Source organism: Dipteris shenzhenensis, chromosome 14, assembly GCF_047967505.1.
Source record: "Dipteris shenzhenensis isolate YYH24624 ecotype China chromosome 14, Dip_SZ_1.0, whole genome shotgun sequence".
Classification (NCBI taxonomy): domain Eukaryota; kingdom Viridiplantae; phylum Streptophyta; class Polypodiopsida; order Gleicheniales; family Dipteridaceae; genus Dipteris; species Dipteris shenzhenensis.
Window position 1 is genome coordinate 3,256,762 of NC_141609.1, and position 19,750 is coordinate 3,276,511.

Sequence of the window (19,750 nt, forward strand, 5' to 3'; positions counted from 1 at the left end):
AAAGATTGGGTGTAATGTAAAAATACATAGCATTCTTTTGACAGATTTATATATATGCAAATCATCAAGGTTTGTAAACAATTGAAATACATGTCAGTACTTAAGAACTTTCTTGTTATGAAAATCTTATGCATAAGCCCTATACATATTCATACATGTTACACACATAGAGCAAGATAGAGTGAAATTTATCTATTCTTTGATTGATATTCATAGATTCACATTTATATTGATTCTTGTATTATATTGATATATTCATGTTTATATTTGTATTTACGTAGGGAGAGAGAGAGAGTGAGATAGAGAGAGATTTATTTATTCTTTTATTGATATTCATATATTTACATTTATCATTATTCTTGTATTATATTTATATATTCATGTTTATATTTGAATTTACGTATGTTTGTGCGTGTGTGTGTGTGTGTGGCCTTTTTGTAATATAAAGATACATGGATTTCACTTTTAAAAAAAAGTGTGTGTGTGTGTGTTTGTGTACAAATATAAATGTGAATATATAAATATTAATAAAAGAATGAATAAATCTCTCTCTATCTCACTCTTATCTACGCTTATGTGTGTGTGTGTGTGTGTACATATAATGAGATTTTTTAATGTATGTAGCTGCCTGTCCCCTTTGTGGGGGCTCCTCTTTGTAATATAAAGTTAACTGGATTTTACCCAAAAAATAAAAGTGTGTACATATATATCTTTACACACACACTTTTTTTTTTGTGAAATACATTTGTATTTATATCAAAAAGTGCATTTCCCAATTAGGGACACAATTACAAGATCAAAAGATAGCATTGTATGACAAATATGCTAGATGATCCAAATGATGAGCATACAAACAATCCAATAATGATTACTGCAGTGATGTTCAGAAGAAGTAGTACTTGACTAGAGATGGCTCATATACTCTATGGTTTCTATCATTCAATAGAGTCCAAAGTGCCAATAGCAAACCCAAGTGAAAAGGCATACATCATAGCTTTTGACATATTAATAGGCATTTGTCCAAAGTGTTGGCCACCAATATCATGCAAGGAGGACTTTTCTTGCTATGGCTTCCCCTTGGAAGTGTCCTCCTGCAATACCTTCATCGACTTCACTAAGGATTAGCATGATCTCATGAGGCATTACACATCTTCGTAAAACTTGATCCTTGCCCATCTTATATAGTTGTCCTGCAATGAGTTGATAGGGTGCAGCTTTTAAAATTGGTTTTCTGGCATCCACTGCTTTCATTTCAGGGGGTGGTCTTCCTACCAATAAGTACCCAATGATATCTGCACACCAATCTGGAAAAGCATCTATATAAAATAGTGTGGCATCTGGCAAGTCATCTTCTACTCCAGTGGCTTCTTCTCCCGACTTGACACAAGATATGTGATCGGCAATGTAGTATTGGGCACCTTTGCGAACCACTATTTTGAAGTTGAATTCTTGACAAGAGGAGCCATTTGGTTATTCTTCCTGTTATTCATGGTCAATTCACAAGATAAAGCAATGCTTGATGGTCGGTGTAGAAGACAAAGTCATTTGCCAATAGATAGTGTCGAAATTTCTTAACACTATACACCATTGCTAGGGCTTCTCTTTCTGTGGTGGTTTAGTTGATCTCTGCATCATTGAGTTGTCAACTGGCAAAGTAGAATGGGTAGTCTTTCTTATGTTCACCAGGTTGACAAAGCACACTCCCAATTACATACTTGGAGCCATTAATATGAACATGAAAATCAATATCCCAATTAGGAGATATAAGGATGGATACTGTTATTAGTGCCACTCTAAAAGCTCAAAGGCTTGGTCGCACTCTTCTATCCATAAGAATTCCACTAATAATTTGTAAAGTGGTCTGGCTATCATAGCATACCGCAAGATAAATCTTCTATATCAGCCGGTATGTCCCATAAAGACATGTACACCTTTGGAATTTGTAGGAGGCAATTTCATGATGATTTTGATTTTATCCATGTCAGTTGCAATCCCATTTTGAGAAACGATGTGTCCCAAAACAACTCCGTGGGTGACCATGAATTGGCATTTTGTTGGATTTAGGGAGATGCCATACTCCCTACATTTGATTAGAACTACTTCAAGACATTTGAAGTGGTCTTTTTTGTTCAAGTGGATGCACAAATCATCCAAGAATACCTGTAGAAACTTATACACAAATGACTTAAAAGCTGTGAACATGACTCTTTGAAATGTGGTTGGGGCATTACAAAGGCCAAATGACATGACTCTATAGGCAAATATACCCCATTTTGTAGCAAATGGTATTTTTGATTGGTGAGCATGAGCAATTTATACTTGGTTACAACCACTAAAGCCATCCAAGAAGTTGTATATCTTTGATCCATCTACCTTTTTCAATATTGTTTCTGTTAAGGGTAGGGGATAGTGATCCCTGATTGTGGCGGCATTCACTTTCTTTAAGTTAACACATATTCTTAGCTTCTTGTTGTGTTTAGGCACAATAACGATAGGTGAAACCCAATCAGTATGCTCTATCTCATAGATGAATTCGTCATCTAAGAGTTTTTCCAGTTTGTCATAGACCATGGGGCCATATTTTGGATTTGTTCGATAAAGTCCACATACCTTAGGGTGAGCACCTTCCCTAATAGGTATCGTGTGTACTGCCACCTTTGGTGTAATTCCATTCATTTCCTTATATGATCATGCTAGGCAGTCTCGGTATTCTATTAGGAGTGCTTTGAGCTTTGTTTCATTTTCTTGTGTAAGCTACTTCCCAATGAATACCAATTTTTCTTCCTCCCCTTCAAGGGCGAGGTTTATAGTGCGAGTTTTGGCCAGCCCCTCATAGATTGGAGTCTCTCCAATGCTATTGGTTTCTTGAGCTTCAGATTCTCTTAGTGGCCTTGGCATTGCTATGGGGACACTACCACTTGTGTAGTTCTTGAAGTACTCCGGCACTTCTCAAAGATTAGCCTCCGTTAATGGTGTTAAACTAGCTTGACATGTGCTATGGGTACTGGGTGGCATAGTATCATTAACTAATTTTTTAGGCTCTTGAGGACTTTCTTTTTCTGAAGTCTCATTATCAAGCTTCATTCGCACATGTGGCTTAAACTTTCAAAACTTCTTACATTAGGAACTGGGGGGTAAATTTTCCACTGGCAAAGTATTCCCAAGTAAGGGTTCATTTGCTGTACATACTCCTTTAAGTCCATCAGGGGACCATTCAAGAGGAGGTGGCTCAAATTTTGGGGAAGTTGGCATGGTAACATACAACTCGACAATCCTAGTTTGGACTTGTTTAAACTCATTAAAGTGTTCAGCCTTGGATTTGCGGTGATATCCTCCAACTTTCTTGCGAGATCTTCTGCTACTATTCAACTTTGGGAAGCTGGACCACCATTAGGGCATGCAGAATGGCTAAATCATTGTCAAAGACATGATCTTCGAATTGAGCACTTTTAGCCTCTGCTTCAAGGTCCCAAGGAAAATTTGAGTCCTTATTGGAATGGATAGCTTCTTCAGGTTACCTATTCTATTCAAGATTAGACAATTGTGACTTTGTCCTCCTCAAGCCTGACTTGTGTTCCTTCATAGCACATCAAGGCACTAACATAACTCAACCAACCAAGGAGATATTCAGGTTTGTAAACACGCTTAAAATTCCTTATGTACATCTTTGATGGCTATTGATTGATGGCACGCTAACAAAAAATTGCTATCGTTATCTCATGAGTCTTCAATTGTTTAGGTGACATAACGATGGACAAGTAGGATAGTCTACTTGTCAATGACCAAGATCATGAAAAGTGAAAGTATAATCATAGGTCGATGTAGAGGTAAGGGAAGGATTACATTTGAATTGTACAATTGTGTGCAATAATATGGCAATCATTTGCACACAGAGAAGGGGGGAGACCAAGTTTGGTAGCCTAAGGTCTCTATGGCTTTTTCCTTCAAACCGCCCCCCCCCACCCCCACCCCCATTTCCACCACCTCCATCTCCACCTCCTATCATCTCTGTCCCCACAACCTCTAACTTTTCTGTCCATTCCCCCCTACACCATCACTTTTCCATCAAAACTCCCCCACTTCCATCACTGTCACCTCCACCACTCAAGGTAATCCCCCTACTTGTCTCCACCCCACCATCTCTCTACCTCCCTCTACAACCCCTTCCTCTATCCACCCAACCATCTCTCTACCTCCCTCCACACCCCTTTTCTCTCTCCACCCCACTACACCCCCTTTCTCTCCCTACCCCCTTCCTCTCTCTGCTCCACCATCCCCCTACCTCTGTCCACCCCCTTATTGCCCTACCTCTCTCCACTTGTTTCTTCACCTCCTTCCTCTCTCCACCCCAACTCCTCTCTCTCTACCTTTGTCTTTCTTATCTCTCTCTTCACTCTCTCTCTATCTACTATCTCTCCTCTCTTTGCTTATGTCTCTTCCTCTTCTATATCTCCTCTGTCTAGGTTTTTGTTAAGATGCCATTCACTATTCCCAAGGGCTTTTCACGTAAATCATCGGCAAGGCGTATGTTAAATTTTTTTTTTTGCATTGGTGGGAGACCCCATTCATCATAGAGATTCTTGGATAGGACATTCACGCCTGCTCCACCATCCACTATGGCTTGGACTTCATCATAGGCTTTATGGATCAAAGACACATTCATCATATGCGTATGTTGAAATTAGCCTTTTGCATTAGTGGGAGACCCCATTCATCATAGAGCTTCTTGGATAGGACATTCACACCTGCTCCACCATCCACTATGGCTTGGACTTCATCATATGCTTTATGGATCAAAGGCACAGTGATGTTGCGTATGCCATCTCTCTCACCCATCCATACAGAGATATCTTCTATGTCTTCCATAGGTGGAGGGTGATTTGCTAGTTCAATCCATCCTTTGAAAGTCTCTCAGAGATTGGGACAATTCCTTAATAGGATTCCAATGGGAATTGACATAGGGAAATTTAGAATGCAAGAGAATGCGGCACCTTCAAGTTGGCATGGCTGTACATTATGTTGTGGATTTTGTTGCTGGAACAGAGGTTCAAGTACAGTGTCAATACTTGGTGGGGCCAAGTCAAGGATTGGATCTTGTGCTTGCTTCTAAGCCTCAAATTGAGCTTGTTCCTTTTGCACCCATTGTTGAAGTGCTTGAAATCGATCCTTCTCCACTTCTGCATTAGGATATGGAGCTTCTTTTATTTGAGGTTTGGGAGCTAATGTGGATGAGATTGGCTGTTCATTGCTTGGCAGAGGTAGAGGCACTTGTGCTTTCTTTTGAAGAGGTCGTCTTGATTGAATTGGAATATTAGGGCCCTTGGTGGCTTCTTTTTGCCGGTGGGTAATTACATTCATAGGTTGTGATAATATGCTTGCCGGTCCTAGACTTTGATGGTCCACCCAAATAATGCCAATTGGGACATTAAGCTTAGCCTGATTTAATTGTGGGACGTTATTTTTCATGGGACAATCCATACAAGCATGGTCTATGCCACAATCCCTGCAGAGTGGTTTGAAAGTAGCGGGGCTACCACGATGAGGGCACTCTGCAATCTAGTGATTCTCTCCACAACCGTAGCACTTGATTGGCACTCGATATGTGTTGGGCCGAACTTGATTCACATAGACAGGTATTAAACCTTATGCTCATTCCACATAGTACAGTGGGTACTCAACTTCATACTCAAATTGCGAATCCACTTCCTTGGCTTGAAGTTATTGTATTGGAAATGCTGAAGGAGCTAGATTTGGCACTCTTGGATATGGTTGTGGAAGTAATTGTGGAACTTGGGTACAAGAACAGGATTCAGTCTCGGAGCTGGGGGTACTTGTGCAAGTGCCACTTGCTTGTACACTGGGATGGGTGCCAGTTGGTATTGTTGAGGTAAGGGTGGGTTGTTGCACATGTTGAAGATGCAACTATTTTCGTCATGTCCATTGACTATGCAGATGTGGCTACACAATCTTGGTGATGGATTGGTTTGTGCAGTGATCCTCGCTCTTAGGACGGGGCATTCATTTGCTATATGATTGGCCATGCAGTGTGGACACCATACATTTTCTCATCATGGAGGATAAGTCTGAGGGGGCAACTGAGACATGTGAAGCTTTTATTCCATGGCCTGCATCAGTTCTTCTCTTAGCTTCATGGTCATGGCCTCTAGGCAATCTTCATTAGATGTTTCGGCAATGGACTTGGATTTTCCCTTTTAAGAGAGCTAATCTCATGTACTAGCTCTTCCATCATCTCTGCTAGTGTTAGAATCAGTCATGCCATCCTCGATGTCAATGGCCGCCGCATGAGCAGCACTGAATGTTTTGTAACTTTTAATCTTTTTCATGTCTTTGTGGATTTTCTTCCTTAGGCCTGCAAATGAACCAGGCCGTGAGGTAGTTATCGGGGCGCGGGTCACATTTGGCAATTAAGAATTTCATCTTGCCCAAGTACGTGTGTACATCTTCTCGTTGACCTTGTTCAAGCTTGCTTACTTGGAGAGTGGGATCATCTTGTAGTCTCTCCATTTGAAAACGCCTCTTGAATTCAGTTTGCAGCAGGTCCCATGCGGCTCTTTCTTCCATTGAGAGGTCTAGGTACCATTTTGAGGCTTCATCGGTTAAGGCCATGGGGAACCACGCGACCTTGGTTTCATTGGATTGATTCCCCTAGCTCGGCATCATGCGGCATCAAAATGCTAGAGGAATTGGGCTGGATCGCCCCTACCATTGTATTTGGAAAGTTTGAGTTTGCCTAGGGGCCTACCTTGATTGTTATTATTGCGGCCAAAATTGTTGCAAGGGTTAAATAATTTGTTCCCCTTTGCTTTGAGTTCAAGGTCCCCATCATCGCGACAATGGTCTGCCATGTCGTGTCTTGGAGAAGTCAAAGAAATTGTTTGAATTTCAAGGGGGGAATTTGGGACAGAGGGTTGATGGAGGCATTGGCTGAAGCGTAGTTGCATGTAGATTTGTCGAGAGGTGGAATGGGTGCTTCGGTCACAAGTGCGGGTGTTGATGTAGGTGTGTTAGGGGGGTTAGAGATGTGTTAGTGTAGTAGGGACCGCCATGTTAACAATCTGCCTAGGATTGTCCCACGTGAGTAGGGAAATGTGCCAGTGAAGATGGATCATCAATCGGAGGTCACAGTGAAAATTTATGACTAAATTAGTGCAAAAAGGGGCCCACACAGGGGTGCAAATTAGTGAGTGCTAGGGATGCTGAAATGGTGTGCAAAGGGATGGAAAAATGCCCTGTAGCGTGGTGTTTTTGTGTGTGAAAAGGAGGCTCAAAGAGGGCTCAAATTGGGTTCAATTTGGCCGCCAAACGGGCGAGTTACGAAGGGTTAAAGTGGCATGAAATGTGGCCCTTTTTTGTGTGGGGGGGGTCCCTTTGGCCAAAAGTGTGGTGTGAATGGCCCTAAAGTCTAGCTAGGGTAGACTAACTGACCTAGTCTAGTTCATCTAATTGAACCAACTAGTTGGTCTAACTGTTAGTACCTAACCTTGACCTGGTTAGTCTAACTGTTTGTTAATTAAACCTAAAGATCGTTAACCTAGCTAACTGTAGTTAACTAGCCAAACTAATCCAAGGTAAATTAACCTAGGCTAACACTAACCTAACTTCACTAAACCTAAACTAACCTATCTAGGGTTATCTTTAGGGCAGTTTTTAAAAATAAATAAATAAAAATAAACGGGGGGTGTGGTGGCAGCAAGTGGCTAGAGGAGGGGGAGGGGGGGGGGGGCTATCACGAAGGCATAGAAGGAGGTGCAGAGGGGGTGGGGAGGGGAGAGAAGGGTGAGGGGAGAGGGGTGGTAAGGGTGAAGAGGGAGGGGAGGGTTGGAGGGCACCGAGCCCCATAAAGAGGAGTGTCGCCATGGGCACTAGGCGCCGCGGGTCGACGAGGTGAGGCGAGTTGGGTGCTGCCTATATGGGGAGCACTGCCGCTACTATTGGGTGGAGCACTGCTGAAGGGTAGGCATCGCTGCCGATTGGCGACCTGCATAGATGCTGGCCCGCCATCGCCGATTGGTGGGTCTATAGGCCCTTAGGCTTAGCCCTTAGGGGTGAAAGGGGGAGGTGGATCAGGTGGTGGGGGGGGGTGTGGGGAGGGGGGGTTGGAAAGGGTAGGGGGTGGGGGGAGGGAGGGTGGAGAGGGAAGGAAGGTGGGGAGGGGCGGGGGGGGGGGGGGGGAGGTGAGGGCGGGTGGAGAGGGAAGGAAGGGGAGGGTGGTGGTGGTGGAGAAAGGAGCGGGGGTGGTGAGGGGGGGGTGGGGGGGGAAGGAAGTGGTGGTGGATAGGGGGTGGAGAGGGAAGGGGTGGAGGGGGGGGGGGGGGGGGGGGAGGGGAGAGGGAGGGGAAAGGGGTGGTGGTGGAGGGGGGGAGGTGGTGGTGGAAACTTTAAGGACATAAAACTTTGATGGAAATTCAAAGGGAGGAGGAGATGGTTACCTACAACGCTCTCCCAAGTCTTTCTCGATGTAACAAGATTGTTGAGGGCGAATGGACAATGGGTGGATGGCTAGGTTATCGCTACGAGAAGGGCTTGAAATAACTCACCGTGTGAGGATGGGAGTAGAGTGGTGGTTGATGGAGAGGGAGGGGGGTCTTACGTAGGGCTCGGAATGGGGCAGAGGATGGAGGCTAGATGTGGAAGAAGAAGAATGAGGGGGTGGAGTGGGTTTAATAGGAATGGGTGTAGGGTTAGGGTAAAACCCTAAACTCTTCTTGGGCCATAACTTTTCATGGTTAGCTCGGATCGCCTTCTATAAAAAAAATGTTTGAAATTGCAAGCTCTACGCATTGGTGTCCATTATATAGCCTGAATTTTTCATCAAGTGGATTATTTTTAAGAAATAAAGAAATTTTGTTAAGGTAGTAACCCAAGGTTGATGCTTGGGGTTGATATGTTTGACTAGAGTTGAATTTTTTTAAAAACTCTCCTTGCCCTTGAGTGCTATGTTCATGAAAGTTCATAATAGTCTGTTTTTTACACATACTTACATATGTTTACTCGTTACTTGAGACGCTAGTCTCCTCGACAGTGGCACTAAATGTTCACAGGAAGAGCAGGGTATTCTCAGTATGCAAGGTTCTGAGGCTTTTTGTCTCACCTACAGATATATCGGTGTCATCGTTTTTAGGATAAGTGTAGCTTAGGACCTCAGGTCTCGTATTCCGATGAGAGACGTAGGCTTAAGTGGAGTAAGCAAACATAGTGCATGCATGTGTGAAAGGGATGTGCATCATCATGATTGGGGTAATGAAGGCTTTCGCCTTCATTGGTGGTTGAAGAGTTTAGGAGGAGTTTGAGGGTTAGAGGGAGGTTCAGGGTTTAGAAGGAGGTTCTAAGGTTTAGAAGGAGTTCCAGGATTTAGAAGAGTTTCAGGGTTCAGAAGGAGGATCCAAGGTTCAAGGTAGAGTACATGGTGGAGAACTCGTGTCCCTCGTAGATCATGGAGGTCAAGGGTTGAGGGAGTAAGGGTTTAGGGGGAGCATAGGAGTGGGAGAGGAAGAAGGTGTAAGAGCACAAGGGAGGCGAAGAGGGTAGAGAAGGGAGAAGGAGGAGGGAGGAGAAGGGAGGAGGATGGGGAGGAGAAGGGAGGAGGAGGGAGGAGGAAGAGGGAGGAGGAGGGAGGAGGAGAGGGAGAGGATGGGTTGCAAGTTTGGAGGAGAGGGGAGGAGTTGAAAGGTTAGGACATGCTTTTGGATGTGGAGTACAAGGAAGCATGGACACTTGGAGACAATTGCTTGGAATACCAAAGTAGAACTCAACACAATGCCCCAAAGAGTTCAGGCTTCATTCCACTATGGGGTATTTATACAAGTTGGAGAGCTTCTCTCTCTGCATGTAGGAATTGTAAGAGATTCTCTCTCCACATGTAGAACTTGCATCTAGAAGTTACATGTCATGTAGGAGTTGCAAGTAGAACTTGCATGTTGGAGATGCATATTGAGGATTCCTAAGAGAGATTATTCCTAAGTAGAACTTGCATGTTAGAGATGCATGCTGAGTATCCCTAAGAGAGATTATTCCTAGCCTTATGCAAGTACAAGCGGAGCTTTGCCGCTACTCTAAACACACCTTCTATGCTACCTAAGTCCAATTGGCACAGAGACAACAATCAAGCTCATGGACATATTTTAGAAGACATATTCATCATCCTCATCTACCTCTTGAGGGAAGGATATATTTTAGAGATGAGCAATGAGAGCAAAAGTTGGTGTTTGAGTGTCATCTTCTTCTTCTTCACTAGTGGCAACTACAGCCAAGTTAGCATGCTCCTTGGATTGTTGTTTGGAAAGTTTTTGAAAACAATGGTCCTTTGTATGGCCAATCTTCTTACAATATGTACATTTGAAAGGTTTGAATGGATTCTTACCCTTGGAATATAGTGCCTACTCATGGACATCCTTGTGCGTTTGTTCATGATGATCAAGAAGCATTGCAACCATTTCATCAAAGGACATATCCCGTGCTACACAAAGCGCTGGTATGATATCACGATACTGAGGAATATACTCAATGCTGAAAAGGAGGGTAGCCACCTGATCATCTTCCCCAACAGGGGCCTTCAAAGCAGCAAGTTGGGTGATGAGGAATTCCATATGATTCAAATGAGCATTAAGCGAATCTTCATGCTTCATATGAAGCTTAAAGAATTCTTGTGTGAGAAATGCTTTGGAATAGATAACTTTGCTGCCAAACAAGCACTCTAGATTGTTCCACAATTCATGTGTAGTGTCATCAAAATCCAAGTGATGAATAATGTCATCAGACAAACCCAAACCAATGATAGAAAGACCTTTGTCATTGAGAGTTTCTCACGCTAGAATTTTCTTTTCATCAGATATAGGTTTCTTTGTCTTTGCCACTAAACACCTTCAAAATCTTTTCAATGACAAATAATTCATGCTTTGGAATACTCCATGTCTGCTTCAAATGTTACAAGCTAAAGGGCGAGGAGTAAAGGCTAGAATAGTATGGGTTGTAGTAGCAACTCAACTTGCAATCGCATTAGGAAACGGCCAAGAAAAGGCATCGAACCAACTAGAAATAACATAAGCAACAACTCAAGTTGCAATTGGGGTAGATGGTGACATTCTTGACGCATGAATAGCAGCAGTAGCAACACTCTTCAAGTAGGTTGTGTTTTAAAAAATGGGCCCTAAATGGGCAAATTTTGCAAGAGATTGGGGGCAACTGCTATGGTGACGATCCAGCAGGATAAGCCTATTTTTATAGATTTCCCATCCCCCCAATCGGCTGGAATTCTAGGCAAATTTTACAAGAGTTTGGGGCAACTGCTATGGCGATGATCCAACAGAATAAGCCTATTTTTATAGATTTCCCATCCCCCCGATATGGGTATGGTGATGGTCGTTGCAGTAAATCGATGGCGGCAGTCGATGGGATGTGGCCAAAAGACCACGACCGGTGTGATACGAGATGATGACGCATTGTGCGATCTGGAATGGCGACAGTCGGCGGTGTCCTTCCTTGGCATCAATTGGCAAGATGTTGGGATCGTGACGGGTGGTGGGATACTTCTTTGCAATGACTGACGTGATGTTGGGATCGCGATAGTCGGTGGGATACCATTAGGGTTATGATCAGCATGATGTTGGGATCGCGATGGCCAGTGGACACCATTATGGCGACGATCAGCATGATGTTGGGATCGCGACGATTGGGGGGATACCATTATGGCGACGACCGGTAGGATACTAACTGTGGAAAAGAGTAAAAGCAGGAGAGAGTGTTGTGTGGGGGGGGAAGGGTGAGTGAGTAGAGTGCACTTGTGCGGTGCGAGCATGATTGTGAGGTAGCATGCAAGATTATCAAAAAATGCAAAAATGGATCCTAATCACCTGGTGCTGACTGTGTGTGAGCGTGTGGTGTGTTTGACAGGGACTAGTGGGCTTCGGATGTGTCGGGTGAGATGCCTACCATATTGACTCACCTAGACCTGGACTCGATGATTATGATGAATGCAATGTAGGCAGACGTCGTATGGTGGCATAGCATGTAAGGAGCCATGTAGAGGAAGTGTCCAGCTTGTTTTAATGTGTGGCCACTTTGGACCCCCATAACGCTGCTATGAGCTTATGCTCCCAGTCGATACGACTGGCTTCTACTGTACATGTGATGATCTTATAGCATGTTTTGTTGGAGCTCTCGGCCAAGCCATTTGCCCTAGGGTAGTATGGTGTTGACTTCCTATGTACAATCATAAACTCACTAGTCGGGATTGCTATTGTTTCGTTGAGGAAGTGAGTTCCTCAGTCATCACTAACTAACTCCAATGGACATCCAAACTGCGTAATGACTTGTTCATATAAGAATTTGGCAATTCAACCTTCATCGTGGCTCTTCCTTCTACCCACTTGGTGAAGTGGTCGATGGCCAGGATGGTGTATCTGGCCCCGGTCCCCCTAGTTGCTAGGCTTATGGGACCAATGAAATCGATGCCCCATTTTTCAAAGGGTTGGTCGATTCCGGTCAGGGGCATCATGTCTGCCTTGTGTGAGATTTGGATATGCTAGTAGGGGTCGCATCATTTGATGAATTCGATCGCGTCTCCGAAGAGTGTCGACCACCAGAGACCAGCTTGTAGCATTTTACGTTGCAACATCAACAACAAAATGACCTCCTGCAATTCCTACGTGCTGCAACATCAGCGAGACAAAATGACCTCCTGTGATTCTTGAGTGGGCTTCTTCAAGCACATCGATGTATTCATGTTCACACATGCATCTTCGCAGTATGCCATCCTTGCCCATGCGGTATAGTTGGCCTGATATTAGCTGATATGGTGTTGCGCCCTTAACGAGTTTGCATGCTCTATCCTTCTTAAGGGCCTGGCCTAGGGGTAATCCATTGGCCAAGTAGTGGTCAATTTTAGCAGCCCATTCGGGAATGATGTCAAGGAAGAAGAGAGAAGCATCGGGGAGATCATATTCTACTCCCATTGGGGCCTCACCATTTGGGATCCTCAATAGGTGGTCGGCCAGGACATGGGTTTTGCCTTTACATACAATGACTGTGAATTCAAATTCTAGTAGGATCAACATCCACCTAGTGATGGATCCCATCATGCAAGGTTTGTTGACCAAGTATAACAATGCTTGATGGTCCACAAAGAAGACAAACTTGTTAGCCAACAAGTAGTGCCTGAACTTCTTTACTGCATAGACCATGGCAAGACCTTCCCTCTCGGTGGTAGTGTAGTTAAACTCGGCCTTGTTTAGTGTTGAGATATCAAGCTCTACCCCCGATATATCTCCTGGATGACTATCATTTATGTCACCGCCTATGTTAGTTGTACTCGTGGTGTAGTTAGACTACCACGTATGTTTTTGGTTTGGGTTCACATATGAACCACGTATTCTAGGTTTGACATATAGGGTATTTCCCTCTTCTATTGTATGGTTGTTGTTGTTGTGTGCAAAAGTGAAGAAAGGCTTCACCCTCCAACCTTGTGTCCTCTCTCTTTTGTGTGTTGTGAAGAAAGCTGAACTTGAGTCTCCTATCTCTCTCCCTTATTCTTTACATGGTATCAGAGCCTTGTTCGTGGTAAGGAGCTCAAGAAATCAAGCCAAGTTTGTGGTGTCTTGGTAAGAGGACCAGTGTTGCTTTCCTATTTCGAGTTTGGGAGCAAATCTCTGCAGGTAGCACAGCCAGAAGTGCAGGAGTGCACTGTTTCAGATTGAGAGGCCCTTCGCGGTGTGACTTTATTTTTTTGATTTGAGGCCATTTCGGGGCCCGTTTTGAAGGCGGAAGTTCTTCGCAGGCACTCAGAAAAAGGCCCTGTTTTTCGCTGTGCGACCACTGCGCGGCTAGTCGGTGAAAAGGTGCCACAGAAATTGCATCGTATGCCTGTGTGCAGAGATATTGGGAGTTGCAGATTCATGCCTGTTGCCTGTTGATGCAAAATCGTCACTAGGAAGTGACTGTGTGGTGAAATACCACTTTCGTCAGTGTTGAGGATCTGCCCCTGTGAGGCTGTTTGCAGAAGTTTTGCTATTTGCCCTTGTGAGGCATTTGCTGTGTTTACAGGTTGCTGTTGCAATTCGTGATTTGTAAAATGTCTGAGAATCTATCTACCATTGTCAGTGAGAAGCTTGACAAGAACAACTTCCAAGCATGGAAGTTCAGGATGACAAACTTCCTTATGGGAAAGGGAGTTTGGGATTACATCAGTGGTGAAACTGCAGAACCAGTTTTGGGTGCTGCTCCCACTCCTGCTGAATTGAAGGCCTTTAAAGAATGGCATGAAAAAGCCAGAAAATGCTTGTATTGGCTGTCTGTTAGCATTTTAGATTCTATGATTGTGCATATACAGGATGTAGAGACGCCTAAGGAGGCATGGGATACATTGGTGAAGCTGTATAGCACAAATACCAAAGCACGAAAGATGCAGCTAAAGCAAGAGTTGCACAATGTGCAAAGGAAAAATATGAATATAAATGAGTATTCCTTGAAGGTGAAAGGCCTTGCAGATTCTCTTGCCTCCATTGGAGCACCTGTTGATGATGAGGACTTAGTGTCCGTGACCTTGAATGGTCTTGGGAAAGATTATGCACAGTTTCGGACATCCATTGGAGTCCGTGAAACATTTCCTGATTTTTAGGAACTTATTGCTCTCTTGCTGAGTGAAGAGCAAAGGAATGGTGGTTCAGCCACCTCAACTTCTCAAGAGACTGCTTTCTACTCGAATACAGGTAGAGGCAGGGGTAGAGGAAGAGGCCGTTTTGGTGGCCGTGCAGGAAATCAGAACCAACAGCAACAACAGGAAAACCAGTCCTATGGAGGAGGACGTGGTAGTTCTAGAGGCAGGGGGAGCCAAAGAGGCCGTGGTTCATGGCAAAGGAACCAGCAAGTAAATAGCAGCACAGAATGCTATTATTGTGGAAAGCCTGGACACAAGGAGAATACATGCTATAAAAAACAGAATGACATCAAAATTGGGAAGTTGCAGCAAAGCAACTATGCATCATCAAGTGGGCATGGTGACGACAGAAATGAGCACCTTTTTGTGATGCAGCATATGGTTAACTCCATGTCAGGAGATGCTGCAGCTTGCAATGATGTTTGGTATGTTGATTCAGGTGCCTCTAACCACATGACCAGTCATGGTGAGTGGTTTCATGATGTTAGAAATTTGGATAAGCCAGGTTATGTTGAAACAGGTGATGATACTGCGCACCCAATTACGCAGGTTGGTAAAGTGCCATTGGCTATGCAGGATGGCAAAACGAAGTACTTGGCAGATGTACTTCATGTTCCAAAAATCACTAAGAACCTGGTTTCAGTTGGCTAGATGGTTGAGCAAGGTCTGCAGGTTAGATTTAATCCTGATGGATGCTTTGTTGAGGACTTGAAAAATAAGTGCCGCTTGGTTGCGAAAGGCAACAAAAATGGCAGAATGTTCACCTTGGATGTCGATATGCCTGAGGTGAAAGCTGCTATGTTTGCGCATGGGAGAGGTGTCATTGCAGATATTGAGATATGGCACAAGCGCATTGGGCACATGAATATACAAAGGCTAAAATCTATGCAAACGAAAAACATTGTTGCAGGTTTGCCTAAATTCAGAGTTGAGGGAATGCAAAAGGTATGTGAAGCATGCTAAATGGGTAAGCAGGCCAGACATGCATTTCCCAAAAATGCTAAGGTGAGCAGAAGACCTTTGGAAGTGATCCATTCAGATGTTTGGACAACCAAAACTGCTTCTATTGGTGGATGCCATTATTATGTGATGTTTATTGATGACTACACCAGGAAGGTGTGGATTTATTTTATGAAGCACAAAAGTGAAGTGTTCAGCCATTTCAAGGCTTTTAAGGCCATGGTTGAAAAAGAGGAAGGTGTGCATATTAAAGTGCTAAGATCTGATGGAGGGGGAGAGTACTTTTCAGAAGAATTTTGTGAATATCTGAAAGAACAGGGAATTCAAAGGAAGTACTCATGCAAGTCTACCCCTCAGCAGAATGGGGTTGCAGAAAGGAAGAACAGGCATATTGCAGAAGTAGGACGGGCGATCCTAAATGAGAAAAACATGCCTGATTATTTTTGGGCTGAAGCAGTAGCAACTGCTGTTTATATTATGAACAGAACCCCCACTGCAGCTGTCCATGGCATGACGCCTGAAGAAATGTATACAGGTCAAAAACCAGATATTTCTCACTTGAAGGTATTTGGTTGCATAGCTTATGTTCATGTTCCTGATGAGAAGAGAACAAAGCTGGATCCAAAGGCAGAAAAATGCATCTTTATTGGATATGCTCTGCACTAGAAAGGGTATCGCTGTTATAACCCTTCCACCCGCAAAATGCAAGTGAGCAGAGATGTTGTTTTTGATGAAATGAGCAGCTGGTATGCACCAACTGTTATGGTAGGAGATGCAGATGCAGGAAATGGGAATGCTGCAATAAATGCAGAGCAGCAATCTCAAGCCTTGAGTGGACCCATGGAGTCCTCTACTAGTGGATCTAATGCATGGACAGGGAGATTGAGATCTAGTGAATCGTCACATGGCAGTCCTGATAGTGTTGTGCAGGTATCACATAAGGGAAAAGAAAAAGTGGACCATGCTCCAGTGTTTGATGTGTCTGCTGGTAGCTCTCATGTTGATGGAGAGTCAAGCGGCTCTGAAATGAGCCTTGATGAGGAACTTGGGATTCCTTCTGTTGTTACACCTGGTGCAAGGAAAAGCAGGCATGATTTAAAGACTCCTGCAACTGATCCAGTTGTACGGAGGTCCACTTGTATTAAGTATCCAGTTGACAGGCTGAGATATGATGGGTATACAGCACATCACTATGCTTATATGGTCAAGGTTCTAGAGGAGCCAGAGCCCACATGTTTTGAGGATGCAGCAGGGCATAAAAATTGGGAAGCAGCTATGGATGAAGAGATGGCTGCCTTGGATGCAAACCACACTTGGGATTTGATGCCTTTGCCTCATGATAAGAAGGCTATTGGCTGCAAGTGGGTTTACAAAGTAAAGCACAATGCTGATGGGTCTGTTAGCAGGTACAAGGCAAGATTGGTTGCCAAAGGTTTTGCACAGACATATGGCATTGACTATGAGAAAACTTTCAGCCCAGTTGCAAGGATGGCAACCGTGAGAGCAGTAATTGCTATGGCTGCTGCAAAGGGATGGTCTTTGCATCAGATGGATGTGAAAAATGCCTTCTTACATGGTGATTTGCAGGAAGAGGTTTATATGATGCAGCCAGAAGGTTATGAGGATAATTCACACCCCGATTTTGTATGCAGGTTGCGCAAAGCCTTGTATGGCTTAAAACAGGCACCGAGGGCATGGTCAGACAAGATAGGGCAATATCTTATCACTATTGGATTTCAGATTTCCAATTTAGATTTTTCACTTTATGTGAAAAGGACAAACAGAGGGATTGTGCTTATAGTCATCTATGTTGATGACTTGATTATTACAGGTGATAGTGATGCAGACATTAATGAAGTGAAGCTGCTGTTGAAGCAGAAATTTGAGATGAAGGATTTGGGAGAGCTGCGTTACTTCTTCGGCATTGAGGTTATTAGATCCCCGAGTGGGATATGGCTGTTGCAAAGGCAATACGGTTTGGACATGCTGTCCAAATATGGGATGACAGGTTGTAAGCCTATTTCTGTTCCATTGGAGCAGAATGTGAAGCTCAATGCAGAGACAGGTGAGCTTCTTGAAGATATTACTATGTACAGGCGCATAGTAGGTAGCTTGATTTACATGACTATAACCAGACCAGATTTGAGCTATGCTGTGGGGCTGGTGAGTCAGTTTATGCAGGCACCGAGGAAGCCACATTTGGATGCGGCTAGGCGCATACTGTGGTATGTGAAGTCCACATTGCATTATGGACTGTTTTATGAAGCTGGGTGTGCATTACAGGTACATGGATACACAGATGCTGACTGGGCTGGTAGTGTCTCAGACAGGAGATCTACTAGTGGTTTTATGTTTTCCCTTGGGAGTGGTGCCATCAGTTGGAGCAGCAAGAAGCAGCCAACAGTTGCCTTGTCGAGCACAGAGGCTGAGTACAGGGGTGCAGCAATGGCTGCATGTGAGGTAGCTTGGTTACGGAAGCTACTTGCAGATATGGGACAGTCAATTCATGCAGCAGTTGTCATTCATTGTGACAACATTAGCAGCATCATGCTTGCTAATAACCCAGTTTATCATGCTAGAACGAAGCACATTGAGGTGCATTATCACTTTGTGAGAGAGAAGGTTCTAGCTGGTGAGATTGATCTTGTCTATGTCAGCACTGAGGAGCAGGTGGCTGATATTTTTACGAAGGCATTGGGTACCAAGAAGCTTCGCAGATTTAGGAGCTTGCTTGGTGTACGTGAGATGGATTTGAGCTTGAGGGGGAGTGTTGAGATATCAAGCTCTACCCCCGATATATCTCCTAGATGACTATCATTTATGTCACCGCCTATGTTAGTTGTACTCGTGGTGTAGTTAGACTACCACGTATGTTTTTGGTTTGGGTTCACATATGAACCACGTATTCTAGGTTTGACATATAGGGTATTTCCCTCTTCTATTGTATGGTTGTTGTTGTTGTGTGCAAAAGTGAAGAAAGGCTTCACCCTCCAACCTTGTGTCCTCTCTCTTTTGTGTGTTGTGAAGAAAGCTGAACTTGAGTCTCCTATCTCTCTCCCTTATTCTTTACATTTAGTTGGTAGCTCGCAAAGTATATTGGGTAATCTAAATTATGCTCCCCGGGTTGTGGGCTAACACACATTCGATGGCAAAGTTAGAGGCATCAATATGGACATGGAATATTAAATTCCGATCAAGTGACCTCAACACTGGTGTGGTGGCTAGAGCTAGTTTGAGGGTTTCAAAAGATGTTTGGCATTCCTTGGTCCACTCAAAGGATACTAGCAATTTGTATAATGGGCAGGCTATGTTCGCATAGAGCAAGATGAATCTTCGGTAATATCCCATGTGGCTAGTAAATCATTGGACTCCCTTGGCATTGATGGGGGGCGGTAACTCCAAGATGAGTTTGATTTTATTATGGTCCGTAAAGATTCCATTTCAAGACACTATGTGGCCCAGGATGACACCATGTTTGAACCAAAACTCGCACTTAAGGGGGTTGAGAGATATGCGGATTTCTCGAGGATGAGCCTAAGGTACTTCAGGTGTCATCCCACTTCGAGTTTACGCAGATGTTGTCCAATAAGACTTCCATAAATTCCCTCAGATACTCCTTGAATACCGTAATCATCATCCATTGGAAGGTAGCAAGGTCATTGGTTAATCCGAATATCATCACCCTAGCTACATATACACCCCATTTGGTTGCAAAGGCAGTCTTATGTTGATCTTGTGGGGCGATCAACACTTGGTTGTAACCTGAAAATCCATCTAGGAAGCTATATGCTTTCTTTTCGGCTACCCTTTCTAGAACATGTTTCGTGAATGTTAAGGGGTAGTGGTTACATCTTGTGACAGCATTAAACTTTTTCAAATCCACGCATACTCTAATTTTTCCATTTTTCTTTAGGACTGTCATGATGGGTGATACCCGGTCCGTATGCTCAATCTCATAGATGAATCCTACATCTATGAGTTTTTGGATTTCCTCCCTCATTGAGTGTGTATTTAGGATTCATAGGGTAAGGGCATTGCCATACCACCCTGGCATCATCCAACATGGGGATTGTGTGCTGCACTACTATGGCAAGCACCCCTTTCATGTTAGTGTACTTC